At 35.2% G+C, this 17,890-nt stretch overlaps 1 long non-coding RNA gene across 1 annotated transcript; it reads right to left on the bottom strand.

Annotated features, from left to right (window-relative positions):
• Positions 1 to 1,165: 1,165 nt before the first annotated feature.
• LOC115723061 (uncharacterized) lies at positions 1,166 to 5,443 on the bottom strand. Its single transcript, XR_009684334.1, has 3 exons — positions 5,047 to 5,443; positions 4,828 to 4,874; positions 1,166 to 4,619 (listed from the first exon to the last, which is right to left on the bottom strand). It is a non-coding gene; the product is annotated as an uncharacterized LOC115723061 (long non-coding RNA).
• Between the last annotated feature and the right edge of the window lie 12,447 nt (positions 5,444 to 17,890).

The raw sequence follows: 17,890 nt of genomic DNA, 5'->3' as shown, positions 1-17,890 counted from the left end.
TGTTATCTAAGGACCAAAGACAAAAAGACATGAAAATATTGAAATATGTCCAACAAAAACATAAAAAAGAAAGAAGACTTATGCCCCATATAGCTTGATCAAAGAGGACAACTGGTTGGACATCTCTTGTTGAACCTCCTCCATGACAACAAGTCGATTGTTCACCAGTTGAACCTCATTCTTGACTTCCTGGACATCTGCAAGAGCAGAACTCGAATTTGCACCAGCAGCAGCAGCACAAGCTTTAGTACGCTTTGGAAAAGCAACATCAAAATATTCTGAGGGTTGGAAAATGGTTCCAGTCAGGGGAGGCTCAAGTGTTTCATGACATTGAGCCACATTTTTCTGAGAGGACAAAAATTTATAGATTAAATTAGGAACCACAAGCTTAAAAGTTCGCTTTTTACCTCTCTGAAATGAAACAATCTGGTCTAAGATTGAAGAAGCCAGATCAATAGATGCCCTCGAGGTGATTCAAAAAAGAAAGGATGCCAAATCTTGAGACACCACGGATTTTTTGGAATTTGGGAGCCAATTGCTAAGAGCAAACCTCATGAGTGATGCATAAGCATATGTGAGATTTGTAAATCAAAGACTCTCCCAAGATTTCCATTCAACCTGTGCACCAGTAAGTTTAGTGAGCATCAAATGGCAATCCATAAACATGATAGCATTAGGCACACCTTCGGGTAATTGCAAAGCCACCGCAATATCCTTGACGCGTAAAAGACAACCAATGTCCCCTAACATAGACTTTACCAAAGAACTCAGAATTCTCATCAAGCATGTCATTAGTCAAATTGGCATAAAATTCTTTGACAATATTTTCAATATACCCTTCAAAACCAGTGAGAGTATTTTTTCCATTGGTGGTATCGAACAAACTTAACAATACCAATTCCTTTCACTTTCAAACTTTCGGGTAGCATAAATATTCCAATCACGCTCATTATCACGAAAGTAAAATCGAGAATTGATAGCTTGATATGGAGAGATATTACTAGGAGAAGAATCCTTCATAGGCTGCTTGCCTTTGGCAACAGCAGATGCCTTGGTTGCTGAAGATGCACGAGGAGGTACTGGAGCAAATTTGGGCAAACTCGGGTTCAAGTTAAGTGTCCTCACTGTCACAGGAGGCTCTGATGTCTTCAGGGAGATCTTTATCAGAGGAGACCTCCATTGGTTCTTCTTCTTCAAAACTCAAAGAAACCAAAGGGGGATTCATCTTAAGCTTCTTGGCTGGAGCAGCTGGTTTGTCATGGCTTCGTTTTGTGCGAAGTTCCTTCTCGATAGATGCTTGTTGGGCACGAGTGTGAGTGGAAGGACCTGTAGGAGTTGATGCAGCAACTCCCTTCCCTGTTGCAGCAGGAGGCGATACAATAGTAGGTGGAGGAGATTTCTTCGAAGATGAAGACGATGAAGTCCAACATTCGTAGGGTCGCACAGATTTTCGAACCACTTGTTTAGGAATTCTTTTTGGCTTGGGCTTCACGGGCTGAGATTCATGCTGAGGAAGCGATGAATCTCCTGGGTTCGAAGTAGTTGCAGCAGCAGGCAGCAAGATTGGAGCAGCAGGAGGAGCATTCGAGGGGGCTTGTTCGGATTCCACCATTGTCCTTGGATGCCCTAGGTTCTTAGTCTTAGCCATGGATTTCTGAAAGAGGAATGAAAAACAAAGAGAAAGAATACAAGGAAATAGGAATCGGGTGGGTGGTGAGAAAAATAACACATAGAAATCGGTTTAAATAAACATGGGAGAGTTGAGCAAAAAGGAAACCAATTTCAAAATTTTGAGTAACCACCAGCCCACGAACACAAAAAGGAAACCGCCCACACTTTTTCAAAATTATTTTTTAACAAAACATAAAAGGAAACAAAAATTACAAAGATATTTTCCAAAAATAGCCAATCTAAGAAAATTCTTCAAGATTAAAGACGAAATACAATTGATATGATATCAAACTATTAAAGGAAACAAATCAAAAGAAACCAATTTTGAATAAATGTTGAAACTTTCCAAACAAAGCACAAAATTTTCTTAGCCCATGATTCAAGTCACCAACGCCTCCCTCTCTTATTTATTTTTTGAAAAACCAAAAAAATAATACAAAATAAAATTAAATATGTACAATAGATATAAGGTATTCTAAAGCAAGCAATTTAATCAAAATTCATCACAAATGACAAATATACATGTTATGCTTACAAAAGATAATAACTAATTAGTATCTCAAGAACAAGCCATACTTAGTAGATGTTGAGGAAAAAGATATGCATGTTACTAAAAAATTTGAACTATGATTTTAATTTATTTTAGTAGAGAAGACTTACAAACTTGTACACACTTGTCAGACATAAGTGTGTGCAGTGAAAATAGGATCATTGTCCTTGGCAAGATTTTTTATTTTCACGTTTTTCAATTTGATCCCACAACTGGATGCTATCACACCATACTGAAGGTAGCCCTTTTCTATGGTAGTGCATCCTCATCATAGTTGCTAATTACAATGTTCCAGCTTACTCAAAAGATGGCTTTCACACCTTAGTATGGGTAGCTCTATTCCAGCAAGGGGCCTAACAAGAACTGAAACAAAATACGCTCAAATCTGTATAAGAACATTATGTAATCCCAGACACATATAAGAAGTAACATGAAACTTTTTACTCAACCGCAAAAAGTATGATAAGAATGAGATCCTAACTAATTATAATCCAAAAGCATAAACATGACTTGTCAAATTAGAATGAAAGACGATTAGATGTAAGTAAAGAATAACTTAACAATATTGTACAAACAGAAAAATAAGAGAGATTAGACAATGCAAACTCCCAAAGATTTTCTGAGGGAGTCAAAGAGACTTGATTCTAGGGCCTTGGTGAAAACATCAGCTAAATATACTCTAAATTGTTATCAATCTAAGTTCCACAACATTTTGAATCACATCTTTCAAATATTGTGCAATTTCCTTCTCCCCATCTACAACATAAAAATATAGAAAATATCATTATCATTAAAATATTTAACATTATAGTTAGAAATATAAAATTAAATTACTTTCATCTCCAAACAACCAATCTCTTATACACAAAAGGGCTTGAACTGTATCAGGTTTAAGTGTACTTCGAAACTGGTCAAGCACTCTTCCACCAATACTGAATGCAGATTCTGAGGCCATTGTCGAGATAGGAATGCTCAAAATATCACGAGCCATCGCTGCAAGTTCTGAAGAACGATATTGATGTGTTTTCCAATAGCTCAAGATATCAAGCTCCTCATTCCTATCAATTCTTTCATCTTCTAAATAAAGTTGCACCTGTGTCTTTTGGACAAAATTTGAACGATTTCCATTTGGAAGACTATCAAACTCCTATAGAATAAAATAAATATACAAGTTATATATATAAAAAATAATAAAATAGCAGTAAATATAAAATAATACACACAAATAAAAATACAAACAATTTATTAGACCTGAAAAAATTTATTGTCAATCTCCTAGCATATGTCTCTCTTTTCTTTATTTCATTCATCTTGTTCTTGGCAGCCATTGAAGGGTTTGGGTCAATCTTACCCTTGTAATCATCATAAAGAGACAATAATTTTTCATATAAAGCTTTAAATTCCTTAGAATCTTCCCCATATGCCTCGATAGAGCGAAATTCTACAACTTCCAACTTGTATCGAGGATCTAAGATAGCTGCTATAGTCAAAATGGGACTAAAATCTGACCAATACTTTTGAAACTTAACCCATATTTTACTTGCCATACGCCTTAGATAGTCATCTTCACCTTCCAAAGTCTTTTTTAAAGTTATGTAGCAATTAATTATGTTTGTAAAGTACAAATTGGCTATTGGATACTTCGAGCCAAAAATAACAAGAGTTGCATCATAAAAAACTTTCAAAAACTTCCAAACTTTCTCAACTCTTTCCCATTCATCCTTAGATGGAAAATGTTTATAGTTTGAATCACTCAAAGCTAAATGTTGAAAGGCACGACGATAAACTAAAGAACTATCCAACATAAGGTAGGTAAAGTTCCACCTAGTAACAACATCTTGACACAATCCCCTTTTGCAAACACCACCCGTAAATACAAGCTTAACACATTCCAAAAACTTTTGCTTCCTTAGTTGTGATCCCTTAACATACTTAACACTATCACGAATCTTTTCTATTGATACATCAATATCCTTTAATCCATCTTGCACTACTAGATTAAGTATGTGAGCACAACACCTCAAATGAAAAAAGTCACCATTACATGGAAGTAAACATTTCAAATTCATCTAAGTTTGTAATGCATCAACAGAGACATCATTTGAAGATGAATTGTCTAAAGTAACTGAAAAAAAAATTTCCCCTCAATTCCCCATTCACTCAATAAGGAAAGAAATTTCTTAGACAATGCGATACAAGTGTGTGGAGGTGGCATAGAGCAAAAATTTAAACTTCTTTTTTATCAGGACCCTCAGGAAGCCTCTCAAAAAAGTTCCAAACTTTGGACTTCAATGCCTTCTTCTTCTCTTTCATAGTGGCATCAATAGCAGCTTTTGCAAGTTCTATATCTTCTTTATCTTTAATCTCAATGAGACCTTCATCTTCTTTAGTCTTCATCCTATACATGCAAATGTTACATAAATTTTATTATTTATCCCAACAAAAAACTCCTTCCAGCATAAACATAATTACAATCATTATATATATTATATAATAAAATACAAAATAGAAAGAACATAACTCATACTAAAAACTTAATATAATAGACACAAGATAACACTAATAGAAAACAGAATATACATATATAAAAAAATGAAGAAACAAACCTGAAAGTGAGAATGAGTAGTCGAATAGCAAGATTCAGTATATAAATCTGAGAAAAAAAATAACATGAAAAGAAAAGATCCATTGCCTCCATTAGTTTGTTCTTCACTTATTATTTATCCCAATACATAAGTTTTATAATAAATTATATATACTTTTTTGAAAATCTATGAACCAAAGAAATAAGTTTCATATTATATCTCAATATCTCATGCACTTACCTGTCGATTTAGCCCAAGAAGAAGTCAGATTTGGGAGACTAATTGAGACTTGAGAGAGGAAGAACTAGTATTGTTTAGTTTGTGGTTGCTAGGGTTTGGAAGAGAAGAGACAACATTATTATATATATACTTAGGGTTAATATTTTACTTGGGCTGTATAAATCAACAAAAGGGCCTTATATGATTAATCTAAAGCCCAAATACAATCATTTTCTCTTATTCTAAAACTGAAACGTGTGTGAGATACCATTTGTAATATTAAATATTATAATACTATTAGTATTAAATAGTATATATTTGTTTAATTATTTTAAATATATTTTTTAAAATATAAAAAAACGTGTCAAATTCGTGTTAAGTGAGTCGTGTCGTGTTTGACCCATTTTTTTCGTACCAGTCGTGTCGACCCGTTTTCAACCCGCACCTATTTTTCTCGATCCTAACCAGTAAAAAGTCGTGTCGTGTTCGTGTCGTGTATCCGTGTCGAAACCCATTTTGCCACCGCTACTTTCACCAAGAATTTTCTTTTTGAAAGTGTATCACGTAGTTCCACCACCCCATCGGGGTATACTTTCACCACCAAGAAAGATCCATCACACCTTGAATCAAGTAGTCCATGAGTAACCTTCTTTAAAGAGTTGGAAAAAATCACTTGTTGCCCAACTTCAAACATTTGAGACCAAATTTTTCTACTAAGCTTATTTTTCTTTCTCTTCTTTTTGGGTGGTTTTTTAGGGTCAAATGATGCTTTGTCTTTGCTTTATCGTGGCTCGTGATCCTTAGCAATTTCTTTAAGGAGAATCTTCTTTCTCACCTTCATACTATTTTTGAATTTGGACTCCTCAACCATGTTAGGATCCAAATCTCCAATTGTTAAGCATTAACCTATTGCATTCAGAACATGAATAGGATGAAAGACCATGAATGTGGCTTTCTCATCTTGAGCTCTCATGGTAAGCTCTCCTTTTTCAACATCTACCAAATTCCTCCTCGTAGCGAGAAATTGACCTCCCTAAAATAATTGGATATTCCTTATCTTCCTCATAGTCAAGAATAATGAAATCAGCTGGAAAAATGAACTTATCAACTTGTACCAAAACATCTTCAATTTTTCCATCTGGATGGGCCATAGAATGATTCGCTAATTGTAAAGTGACGGTGGTTGTCCTTGCTTCTCCAATTCCCAACTTCTTAAAAATAGACATGGGCATGAGATTAATACTAGCTCCCAAATCACAAATAGCTCTTCTAACATCTCGACCCCCAATAGAAATTAGAAATGTAAAGCTGCCCAGATCTTTCAATTTAGGTGGAATTTTATTCTTCAACATAGCACTACAGCCCTCTATCAAAGCAACAGTTTCAAACTTGCCAAGCCTCCTATTCTTTGTCAAAAATATCCTTCAAAAACTTTACAGAGGTTGGCATTTGCTCAAAAGCTTCCAATAATTGTATGTTGATGTGGAGCTGCCTTAGAACATTAAGAAATCTCCAGAATTGACCATTGTCTTACTACTTCTTGAATCGTTGAGGAAATGGTGGAGGTGGCTTTTGCAAAGGCTTTTCTGCAGCAGAATGCTGATCGGATGTTGTAACTACTAGGGGAATTTCAGCAACTAAAATTGCTGGTTTTTTTCGTTCCCTCTCTTTTTGGATTGAAGAGAGATCCTTGCTGCCCTTTGTTACTGCCACATTTGACTCCAAAATTTTTTTACTTCTCAAGGTTACCGCTTTGCAATGCTCTTTGCCATCTCTTCTTGGGTTTTCGGTGTCACTAGGCTAGGTGCCTTGTGGTCTATTCTTCAAATCATTAGCCAATTTCCCCAATTGAATTTCAAGATTCCGAAGAGAGGTTACTTGGCTCTGAATCACAACATCATTCTTAGGCATATAGTCTCTCATTAAGCTCTCCAAGGAACTTGTTTGAGAGCTTTGAGGTTAGTGTGGTTTTTGAGGTCTGGGTGGTTGAGAAAATCCCAGTGGAAATCGTTTTCCTTGTGCTTGTGCTCCACTTGAACTTGCTCCTTGACCTCCCCATAAAAAATTCAGATGATGCTTCCATGCTGGATTGTAGGAGTTTGAGTACGGATTGTTGTTGCGATTAAAATTTTGGTTACCCACATAGCAAACCAAAGCTAGATTTGAAGGGCAATTCTCGAAAGTGTGCCCATCACAACAATACACACAAGAAATTTTTTGCCCTTTGAATGGCAGCAGCTGGTTGTACACTTCCTCCCATATTCATGTTCTTTAAAATGTTGGTCATCGAGGCCATTTGAGCGGTTAGAGTGGTCAAAGCATCTACTTCAAGAACACCCGCTACTTTTCGGCTTGTAGGAGCTCTATTGATTGACCATTGATAGTTGTTGCTAGCTATCCTTTCCAAAATCTCAAAAGCTTCATTGTAAGACTTGGAAAGAATGGCTCCATTGGTTGAAGTCTCCAACACCATCTGAGAGGTTGCATTAAGATCATTATAAAATGTCTCAAGTTGGATACAATGAGGAATCCCATGGTGTGCACACTTCTTCAACAACTCCTTGAATTTTTCCCATTCTTCACTAGTGGTCTCATCTTCCAATTGTTGAAAAGACATGGTCTCACTTCAAAAATTTTCATTTCTTGTTGGAGGAAAATACTTTCTCAAGAATTTTTCAGTCAAATCGTTCCAAGTTGTCACTGAATCAGGATCAAGGGTATTGAGCCATGCTCTAGCTCGATCCTTCAAGGAAAATGGGAACAACTTCAACCTTAAATCCTCTTCACTTACTCCTTGTAGCTTGAAAGCGTCACTCACCTTCAAAAATGAGCAAATATGGAGGTGAGGATCTTCCGTTGGCAACCCACTAAATTGACCAACTGTTTGGAACATTTGAAACATGACGGGCTTGAGCTCAAAATGAGGTGCTTGGATTTTAGGTCTCACAATACCCGGATTAAGCTCGTTGAACATAGGGGTTGCATACTCTCTTATTGCTTGGGCTCTATCATCGGCTAAGGCAATAAGATTGGCCCCATTATGAGCACCCCCAACTTCAAACCCGTCGACCATATTGCAGCGTTCCTTTGTCTGAAAGTGCGTTCAATTTCAGGATCAATGTTGGGTTTTGTGCCCTAAATAAAACCCATTACAATCTGATTTGTTATCAATTTAAGAGATTTGAAGTGGTTTATGTTAACATGTATTTTTTAGGTTTATGGTTTAATATATATATTTAATATATGCACAAAATCAGTTAAGTCCAGAACATATATTTATTCACAATTACAGTATTGTCAACATAGTGGAATGTGATTGTGATTATATGATTCAAAAGACTAAGTCCCTGTTTCATCAGTGTTTTGGATTTACAGTGATGTGATGTCGCCCAATTAGTTACACTGCGGTCGCGGTAGTAAACGGGCTATATGTCGTATCCACAGGGAGGAAAAATACACTCAAAAGGACAGTTAGTAATTTTACGAGAATAAAATAAGAACCTTGAATGTGATGTGAGAATATTGAGAAAATGATTTTCAAAAATTAAACAAGTAATAAAAATGAGAAGTGATCAGAAAATGATTATGGAAGACACAAGCTTTGTACATGCAATTATATTTTCCTAATAAAATTGATTCCTTAACCTCAACTATAATTCTACACCATTAATTATAGTTGGAAAATGTGTAAAATTAAGCCCACTAGAAAAATATGTTCTCTAATTAAATTAATACTACTTCTAAAAATACTATCATATCATATAATTTAAATCGACAAAATACCACCGGCAGAATGCAGTAAAAATCATATAATATAATAAACACCCTAATAATTAATAGCCTAACTTACATAAGAAAAGCATGACTGAACTTATATAAAAGGTACTATTAAATTTAAAGTGCAATTTAGAAGAAGAGAAATTTAATATAATAAATATGGAAATGAAGAACAAAGAGAATCAATATATTAGAAAAATAAAAATTACATGAACTTACACTTGAGTCTTGCCAAAGAAATTAGCCTAGAAAAGGCATTGTCTTTACACCAAAATTAATAAAGTAAAATAAAGAAGAAGGAAAGAAAAAGATAAAATTTTGGTATAATAACACTACTAAAATCTGATGCCTTTTTCACTACATTTGATTCTCTATTTATAGAGAAACTAAGACCCCAAATCTGGTACAATTAGTGGGCAAATAAGTGGAGAAAATGGCTTCAAATTCGTAGTGAAGTGGAGCACATGAGCGTCAACTGGTAGTTATGATGGAGTAATTGATCTGTTATGGGTAAAGTCATGTGTGCAAGATAATAAATTCAGCTTAATGACATGGCTCTTGGACGTGGCAATATATAAAGCATGGCTGAAAGATGCTACTCTCACTTGGACTTGGAACTTCCCATATTAAAAGGAATGAAATGAAGGTGGCCTTGGCTCACAACGTGGGGGTGGTTTAGTGATTGGAGAGATAACTTTGACTTGGCTCTTGTTGGAGAGAATGATCCATATTTTTCTTTTTGGTCGAATATAACACGAAGCCCAATTTCTTGATTGAATAAGATTAGGCTGAGATGTTCACTCCAAATGGGCTCAATTTGTTGTACTCATTTTTATGACCGCCTTTTGCATTTCTATCACAAATTTGCACAAATCTTAAAATTAATAGAAAATTAGATTAAGTTAAATATTTTCAAGTTAGATAATTGTTTTATATTTAAACTCGTGAAAATAAATAATTTAACTCTAATTATTCACACAATTAAAAGTTTAAAATATACAAATTTGAGCATTAATCATGATGTGATAATCAGCCATGAAGTATACTTACACTTGGAGTAAGTGTTATGTTCTTTCCAGGACCTTGGTAAAGTATACTAGTTTCGAATGTATGGAGTATACATTGCACTGGACCGATATTGAACTTAGTCAAGATATTATAAACTTACCGTTGTATCTTTCCAAGTCAATATCACTAGTTGATCTTAGATTAAAAGAATCTAAATCCTGATATGCTTAGGCTCAATCTCAGGAGTGCTATTCATGTTCTTTGATTTATTAGTTAAGCCTACTTTTGGGTCAGGGTGATACGTATATTTTGGGAACATGATAGTATGACTGAGTGGGAGCGTTGAACATAAATATGGAATCTATAGCTTCTACTGGTGTATAGAAGTCAAGTGATGATTCCCTTCGAGCTTAGATAAATAGAAGTAAATGGATGAGCTCTTGTTTCAGTGACTATATCTTAGATCACTAAAACATAATTTACAGGTAGCTAAGTGTTTTAAGGGGCCAAATAAATTGAGGGGTGAAAACGGTAAATTTATCCCATCTCGATGTAAATCATCTATATAGAGGATCTTTGATCACATTAAAATTATAACGATGGTTAAATGGGATAGCATATCTATATCGTGGAACATATAGAATGCTCTATATAAGTCTGAGAGTGCAATTCTAAGTTCTAAGAGTGGATTCAACAAGGAATTAATAAGTTAGGGAATTTACTTGGTAAATTCGGTTCGACTTATTGGAAGCTCAGCAATATAGATCCATGGTTCCCATTCTAGTTGAGATCATACTGTTTGTAAGACTCAATAATTGATTTATGATTAATCAATTATAATTCTAAAGTTAGACTATGTCTAATTTGTGAATTTTTCACTAAACAGGGGTGAAATTGTAAAGAAAAGAGATTCTAGGTTTATTTACTAATTAAGAGACTCTATATGTCTAATTAATAATAATATTAAATGACAATATTATTTAATAATCTATTTTAGTTATTAAATAATTAGTTTTGGCATTTAAATGGTTAGAATTGGAAAATTGGCATTTTTGGGAAAATAGAAATAAAATTATGGAAAGGCAAAATCCAAGTGAGGCCCAATAACACCCATGGCCGGCCACTTGTTGTATGTGCATTTTTCAATTATTGTTTTCATTTTCTTAATGCCAAATTAATTACTAACCTAAACCTAGCAGTTATCTATAAATGGAAAGTGATGGCTCACACCAAATAAGGCAGTTAAGCAATTACTCAGTTGTACAGGAAACTGCCTCTTTCATTAAGTTGAGCTTTTCCTTTTCCCTATATATAGCCTCCCATCTCCTTCTTCTTGAATAAGAGAGATACAATTTCGAAATTCCTAGTGAAAGAGTAGTGCCCACACACAGCAAACAGTACCTCAATCATAGTCTAAAAGATTGTGAAGGATCAAATCCAAGAGAAGGACATTCGGGCTCAGATCTTGATTATACTCTGCAACAGAAAGGATTCAAGGGTTAGAGATCTGAGTGGAAGGAGACATATTCCATTTGCAACCAATGTAAGGTTTTCTTAACTTTATATGTGTTTTCTTTTTATCGTTTTAGAAGTTCACATTTAGGTTGTTAATCAACATACTTGTGAGTAGATCTAAGATCCTGGTAAAATAATTCCAACAATCAATAGGAGCAAGTTCAAAGTCTTCTTCTTGCTCGTTCATGCACTAGATTACACCTAAAATAGAAAAAAAAAATACGGCCTGACAAAGTGAGGTTAGAACCTCAAACCAGAAAATAAATTGCAAAATACTTAATAATACACAATTTTTAGTTTCAATCCCCAGCAACGACGCCAAAAACTTGTTGTGAAAATTATGTATACGCAATCAAACAAGTAATAAAGTGATAAGTAAGATCGTATCCACATGGATCGCAAACAAAATATAATGTAAATCCAACAAATTACAACTTAAAGCAAAAATAAAAATATGAGAATGGTTGAGCAATGATTCTAAATTAAAATGACTGTAATTATTTCAGTATTTTTGTAAATTTCCCAAATAATACCCTAAAAATAGAAGCCCAAATTATTTCCAATCCTTGCCCACTAGGTATTGTTTCCTCCTTCCACAACAACCAGCTGGCGTACTTTTAGTGGCTGGTACATAATTGATGATGTGGATAAGTTAAATTCATTTTTTTAAACTTCTTCCGTGTCACTGACCAAACTGCCTAGAATGCTATAGCATTATGGCAGCATTTCCTTCCAGTTTTCAACTTTTGTTCCAACTTTTCCTTTGCATCATTTTCTTTTTCGTAGCAAGTTGATTCTTCTTTTTCACAACAAACAAGCAACATTTAATTAAAAAACACAACTAAAATATCAATTTTTATATGACTTAAAAGTTAGCTTACTAAATAAAAAATAAAAATAAAACTAATTAAAATTAAGCAAACAAACATACTTTCACTACTCTTCTCACAATAATTTCAGTTTAAAGCATAAAAAATAACTCTATACCATAGAGTTACAATTGCCTTGGTATGTCTAGTTCATGTTCAAATGAAAATTTTGACCCATTTTCACTAAGACGGTCCTGAAAACTGAAACTCTAGTTGAGGATGTCAACTTGGGCGCTAGATGAAACCCTAGGTGCGCAGGTTAACTATCGGGGTTCATGTTCATGTAATTGTAGCTCTTGGGGTTTGAATTTGATTTCTCCATGTATTAATGGTATAGAATAATGAAAGATAGTGAGTTGGAAACGAGTTATTAAAGTCCAAACTTTCATCCTAGAGTTCTTAAAGTCAACTTGGGCATAGGGCTAGGGACCACTCCCATGCCGACTTACTATGGTTGGGGACTACTCAACTCCGAGATGTCATCTTTCTTGCCACATCTCAAACATTGATGTCCCTGCCATCAAGGCTACTTTTAGTGTAAATATTTCCCCCCAAGTCAACTTTACCCTTGTGTGAGGTTGACTTAATGAAGTGAACTGAGCCAGTTTCTTTCAAAACTACCAAGTGGGCATCAATTTTGACAATCTTGGACAATTTTTTTTGTTCAAGCATTCTCACTGATAGTAGGAGTTTGAATCCCCATTCACTATTGAAAAGTAGAATTCAAAATTCTAAGTATAAAAGGAGAAGAGAAAAGATAATCTTCTTTTCTTATCATTTACCTTTTTCTTTTCAACTTAAAATTTAGATGACTCCTCGAGTGATTTCCTTTGATTTGAGATACTGTGACATCATGCTAACATTTGAATGTCGACATTTACTCTAATCATTGGTTGTTGTCTTATCATTGACTCCCTTCTCACACTATGTGTTTATGTGAATATAGGTGTAGTCTTTGTCTTCTCTTAGGTTTCAGCCTCGAAGTTCTTTAGCATTCCCTCAGCTGGGTTTCAGTGAAGGTGGTCTTATTCATCTCCTTAATTTGATAGTAAAGCATAGGAGGCCTTCATCATCTCCTCAGCTTTACAATGGAGGAGGCCTTCATCATCCCCTTGGCTTTGTAGTAGAGGAGGTCTTCATCATCTCCACGACTTTGCAGTGGAGGAGGCCTTCATCATCCCATAGGTTTTGCAGCGTATGAGGCTTTCATCATCTCCTCGACTTTGCAATAGAGAAGGCTTTCATCATCTCCTCAGCTTTACAATAGAGGAGGTATTCTTGGCAACTATTGACAATGTGTTATAGCATTAGCTGGTCATTCTTTGGTCAATTGAGGATGTGACCAACTCTCACATTAATATACCAAAGATGGGAGTGATTTCTACCCCATCTCTGATGCACCTTAGAGTGTTGTAAGTGCAGTCTCCATTTTTTCCTTGGTCTTTAACCTTAGAGGTCTTCATCGTCCCTTCTATTGTATTCACAATGGACGAGGCCTTCTTCATCCCCTTAGATGTCTTGACAGCGAAGGGTGTCTTCCACTTCCACTTAAAGTTTGTTATCATAGTTGAGGAGGTCTTCCACTTCCCCTTGGTTGTTAGCATAGTCAATGAGGTCTTTCACTTCCCCTCGGCTATTAGCTCAGTTGAGGAGGTCTTCTTAGCAAATGTCAATGATGCAGCGTTGTAACATTTGCATGATACTCTTTGGTTTCCAAGCAGATGGTTCATACCAGCTATTGTCGAGAACTTCACAGTTAGGTGGTAGATAAGTAAGATGGCTCAGAGGTCGCTAGGTGTTGACCTTCCAAGGAGACATGGTTTCGATCACTATGAAGGTAGTCATTGTGATGTTTTTCCACGTGGTAGTTTCGAATGTGAGTGGTAATTTGATTTTACCACATGGAGTGATGTTGGCTCACCTAAAACCATACATGAGCTACTCGCATGGCTTTGGCTCACCTAACTGGTATGTTATTAACATCCTAAATATGAATTTCTAAAACGATATGAAATAAACACATATAAAGTATCAGGAACCTTACAGTGGTTGCAGCGGAATATAATGTCTCCTTCCACTCAGATCTCTAACCCTTGTATCCTTATTGTAGGCAAGTGGTATCACCAAGATAAGAGTCGAATATCCTTCTCTTTGGATTCTTCACAACCTTACACACTATGATTGAGTACCACTTGATGTGTGTGGGCACTCACTCTTTCACTATAGGCTTCATTTTTGAAGAGAGGAAGAGAGAGAGAGAGGTTTTGACTAGGTATAGGAAGAGAGGCTCAAAAATTTTACTGAAGGAATGAGATGCATCATCTTTTCCCTTTAGCCATCACTACCTATTTACAGGAAACCACTTAAGGTTAGGTTAGATTTAATTAGCATTAAAATAATAGAAAAATAAAGTGGCAAATTCCTTGTGAAGTGGTCGGCCATGGATTGTGGGGCCCACTTTGCAATTTTGCCATTTTTCTCATTTTTCATCTTATTTTCTCAAAAATGTCATTTTTCCATTTTAACCACTTAAATGCCAATTCTAATCATTTAATAACTAAAAATTAATTATTAAATAATATTGTCATTTAATATATTTATTAATTAGACTTATCAAAGTCTCTTAATTAACAAACAAACCCTAGAATCTCTTTTCTTCATAATTAAGCCCTTGCTTAGTGAAAATTCATGAACTAGACAGAGTCTAATTCAAGAATTATAATTAAGCAGATCAAGAATTTACCAAGTAAATTCACTGACTTATTAATACCTCGTTGCATCCACCATAGAACTAGGAATTGCACTCTCAGTTATATAGAACGCTCTATATGTTCCACGATATAGATACGCTATTAGTTATCCATTGTTATAATCCTAATAATCAATGATCCTCTATAGATGATTTATATTGTATAGGGATTAATTTACCGTTACACCCTTCAATGTATTTAATCCTTAAAATACTTAGCCACCTATAAATGATATTTTAGTGAACTAACATAATCACTGAAATGAGTACTCAACCATTTATCTCTGTTTATCCAAACTCGAAGGAGATCACCATTTCACTTCTATGTCCTGATAGAAGCTATAGATTCCATATCTATGACTAGCGCTCCCACACAATTACACTACCATGTTCCCAAAATGTACGTATCACCCTGACCAAAAAGTAGGCTTAACTAACAAATCAAAGAACATGTATAATACTCTTGAGATCGAAAAGAATTAATATCAAAATAATATTTAAAGGTCAACAATTCTAAAAAATTACACAAGTATCCAAACAAAATGTTAGTAACAAGCCAATAAGAATTATACTAAGTTACCTTAAATAAATCTAGAATTGTGAGTGTGTGCACCAAACTTGAACCTTCTTACCGCAAACCATAACACATAAATACTTTTGAAAAATATACCAAGTAAAAGTCTCAACTCCATTTGCCTCACAGGTATTGAAAATATTTATTCATGGCTAAGGATTTCACTCATGGAGTTGGAAATTGAAAAGTGAGCACTCGAAAAGGATAGATTAATTTAGGACAAACATTTGAATAAATATTGAAACGAAGATAGATTATGAATTATTTGGACAAACCACCATAAGAGTACCACAAACCAGCTTTTCGGGATTTTTAAACAAAAATAGACAATCTTTTACATTTATTCTAGGAGCCAAAACAAATAAAAAAATGAAATACTACAAACTTTTTTTTTCTTTTCTATTTTTTTTTTCAAACAAGAGGCAACATGTTAGACAAATGGATAGAAATGTTGCTCTTGCAATTTTTTTTTCTTTTTTTTTTTTTTTTTGCACATAAAGAAAATAATTACAAAAAGGCTCCTTAATAAGATTTGTCTATAAAAATTATCCCTTAAAGCAACATCCAATCAAACCCTAGTACCATGTCCAAAATAATTATAATCATTTTTAAGAATCAATAAAAATTCAAAAGCTATTTTCTCAAATCTCGCCACTCACAAAAACATAAACACTTAAACTTGGTAACTTTTCTAAGAAAATATGTGCTAACAACCATCTTTCCACAAAGTTTGGCATGTGCAATTTGTAACTCTAGAAAAATTCTAAGTAACAAAGATAGCAAAAATTGGCTTGAAAATAACATTTTACAAGAATAAATGAGTAATTTTTAAAAATTCTGACCATGAAAATATTAATATGACAAAAATTAAGAAACATGCTTGAATATGCTCACCACCCCCAACTAAAATAAGACAGTGTCCTCAATGTCTAAAGATATAAAAATTAAAAGAATAGGGAAAGAGAACACCTGGAGAGCAAGCAACCATGGATAGCAGCGATATTGATCCTCTAAAAACATAAAAACTGAAAGAAAAAAAAAATGATAACAAATAAAAAAATAAGATGACAAAGATAAAAGGAAAAAGAGAACAAACCTGTGTACAAGATCAGGAAAGCACTACTCAAGGCTGGTAAATCGGAGCCACGAGGATATCCTCGACAGGCTGGGGCACCCTCTCTATGTAGTGTTTCAGTCTTTGGCTATTCACTTTGAATTTTCTCCCATCGGTTGGGTCTTCGACCTCAACAACACCGTGGGGGAAAACAGTTTTTACAACATACGGCCCAGTCCACCGGGATCTCAGTTTCCCAGGGTGGATATGCAGGCGAGTGTCATAAAGATGCACTCGCTGATTTGGCTCAAATTTTTTCCTCAGGATCTGCTTGTCATGAGCCGCTTTTAATTTAGCCTTGTAGATCCTAGAGTTATCATAAGCATCATTCTGTAGCTCCTCAATTTCTGACAATTGAAGCTTACGATTAAGGCCCGCCGCTTTGAGATCAGAATTTAGGCTTTTTACAGCCCAGTATGCTTTATGTTCCAGTTCAACAGGGAGATGGTAGGCCTTGCCATAGACTAGTCTGTAAGGAGACATGCCTAGCTGAGTTTTGTAAGCAGTGCGGTAGGCCCAGAGAGCATCGAGAATTCGGGAGGACCAATCTTTGCGGTCAGGGTTAACCGTCTTTTCTAAAATTTGCTTAACTTCATGATTAGCTAGCTCAGCTTGGCCATTTGTCTGTGGGTGATAAGGCAATGCAACCTTGTGAAGTACACCATACTTTTGCATCAAATGCTCAAAAGAGTGGTTGCAGAAATGGGTGCCTTGATCACTGATGATAGCTCGTGGTGTGCCAAAACGAGATAACACATTTTCTTTTAAGAATTTCACAACAGTTGTGTTATCTGCATTTCGACATGGCACGGCTTCAACCCACTTGGAGACATAGTCTATGGCGAGGAGAATGTAAAGGTAACCAGAAGAAGGTGGGAACGGTCCCATAAAATCAATTCCCCAACAGTCGAATATTTCTATTACGAGCATTGGGTTCAATGGCATCATGTGTCGTCGGGATAGCGCACCTAGTTTCTGGCACTTTTCACAAGATCGACAGAAATTGTTAGTGTCTTTGAACAAAGTGGGCCAGTATAGACCACACTGTAAGATTTTTGCAGCAGTCTTTTTCATAGAAAAATGACCACCACATGCTTCGTTGTGGCAAAAGTTCAAGATACTAAAAATTTCATCATCTGGAATGCAACGTCTCATAATTTGGTCGGGGCAGTACTTGAAAAGATATGGATCATCCCAGTAAAAGTTACGGACCTCGACCAAAAATTTACGTTTATCCTGTGCATTCCAGGAAGCAGGAA

This window comes from Cannabis sativa, chromosome 9 (assembly GCF_029168945.1).
Source record: "Cannabis sativa cultivar Pink pepper isolate KNU-18-1 chromosome 9, ASM2916894v1, whole genome shotgun sequence".
Classification (NCBI taxonomy): domain Eukaryota; kingdom Viridiplantae; phylum Streptophyta; class Magnoliopsida; order Rosales; family Cannabaceae; genus Cannabis; species Cannabis sativa.
Note: the sequence above shows the minus strand (reverse complement) of the source record. Positions and strands in the feature narration are given on the sequence as shown.